Source organism: Eleginops maclovinus, chromosome 6 (genome assembly GCF_036324505.1).
Source record: "Eleginops maclovinus isolate JMC-PN-2008 ecotype Puerto Natales chromosome 6, JC_Emac_rtc_rv5, whole genome shotgun sequence".
Taxonomy (NCBI): domain Eukaryota; kingdom Metazoa; phylum Chordata; class Actinopteri; order Perciformes; family Eleginopidae; genus Eleginops; species Eleginops maclovinus.
Genome location: NC_086354.1, coordinates 38636 through 40265, shown reverse-complemented (window position 1 = coordinate 40265; position 1630 = coordinate 38636). Strand labels below are relative to the sequence as shown.

At 46.3% G+C, this 1630-nt stretch overlaps 1 non-coding gene across 1 annotated transcript; it reads right to left on the bottom strand.

Annotated features, from left to right (window-relative positions):
• Nucleotides 1–1558: 1558 nt before the first annotated feature.
• Nucleotides 1559–1630, bottom strand: trnag-ucc (transfer RNA glycine (anticodon UCC)). Its single transcript has one exon. It is a non-coding gene; the product is annotated as a tRNA-Gly (tRNA).

Below are 1630 nucleotides of genomic sequence, written 5' to 3'. Positions count from 1 at the left end.
GTGGTCATAGCGTCCCGCATTATCAAATGTTATGTTAGAACCGATTCCTTTTTTTGTTGGTTTGCTCACGTTTATTGTTCAGTCACATGTCCGACTAAAGTCCGCTGTTGTTATTAACATTGTGTTTGACTGTTTGACGTCTTAATCGTGTGGTGAGTGGGTGGCTAGCATGCTACTGGGGCCTGTGTGAGCAGGGCGGGAATGTGTGTCTTGTGTTGGCGGTTTAACAGTGATGTTTATTTTTTATTTTGTGATATATGTTGTTGTTGTTTTTTTTTAAGTTGATTATTGTTTAAGAAGATTTATTGAGAGTGTATCTGCCTGTGTTCTGGAAGGTGTCCATGAAGTCTGGTGGAACAAAGAATAAAAAAAAGGTCTCAGCCACAATCCGAACTCCTGTGTCCGGTGTCTCCTTCCCTCCGCTCGCTCCTCGACAAATAAACAACAATTAATAAACACAACGCAGAGTCCAGGGGAGGTGAAGAGGGTCTGGCAGCGGACGCGCCAGAGGCAGCGGGTTACATTGACTTTGGCTTTATCACCCTTCTCCAGCCTTGATCTGGTGTTAATGTACAACTGTACACAGGGTGCTTTCTGACCTACACTGTCCTTTAAACCTGTGGATCGTCCAGCTGCTAGGGTTGTGATTGGTAGGTAGACGACAAGGTAACTGGTTGTTAACATTGTGAAGGCGAGCTTCCACGCTAGCAGTAGGCTGTGATCAGAGAGGGACAACTCATTTTGATGCACTTTACTCCTAAAATCAAGGCAGCATAACCATCAGCCCTGCTATCCCAGATCCTTTTCCAGGTGTCTTTGGCCCTGGCTCCAAAGTCAACAGTATGTTCCCCCTCTGATGACACTAGAAACGACAGCAGGCTGTCCTTGCTGGGCCCTTGGGGGTTGAAGGTCCCACCTCTCTCCTCCTCTTCCACCTTTTCCATCAGGTAGAGGGTGTATCCAACGTCAGGAGTCACCTGTACAGTTTTCCCCTTATCAAAACTGTAGCACGTACTCCCCGATCACCTCGAGTCGGTCGGGTACATCCTCTTCCCTCTGAAGGACCTCAGTGAGAGCATTTGTCCTCACATGCTCATGTGTCTGAGGGGCAGACTTGTCCTGAAGGGAAAGATTTTTTATTATTCTCATTGCCTCCTCTGAAGGGTCCTGTCTCAGGGTTTTTGGTGGGATTGTTATCTTTGCACCATGTGGCCAGCTGGTTCACTCCCTTCCTGTACTGGGTCTCGTCGTTGATGCTGAGGAGACAGTGAAGAATTCCAGCAGATTTTTGCAGAGAAAGGGCTGAGGCCCAGGTTTGTTAGTTTACAAACCCGCTGTTGAGGGATGAAAGTGTTGATTGCTGAGAAATTTTAATGAACAGCATCCTAAACATATGAGTTGATACACAGTGTGAACACATTAATCATTTTTCAACAAATGATAAACAGTGATTGATGATGATTTATGAGGGCAGATTTTAATGATCTGCCATGCAGACATCTAACCAGCAACAAAAGTTACGTAGGCTTCAATATCTGCTGCCTTTGAGCAAAACAGCTGCGATGGCCGGGAATCGAACCCGGGTCAACTGCTTGGAAGGCAGCTATGCTCACCACTATACCACCATCGC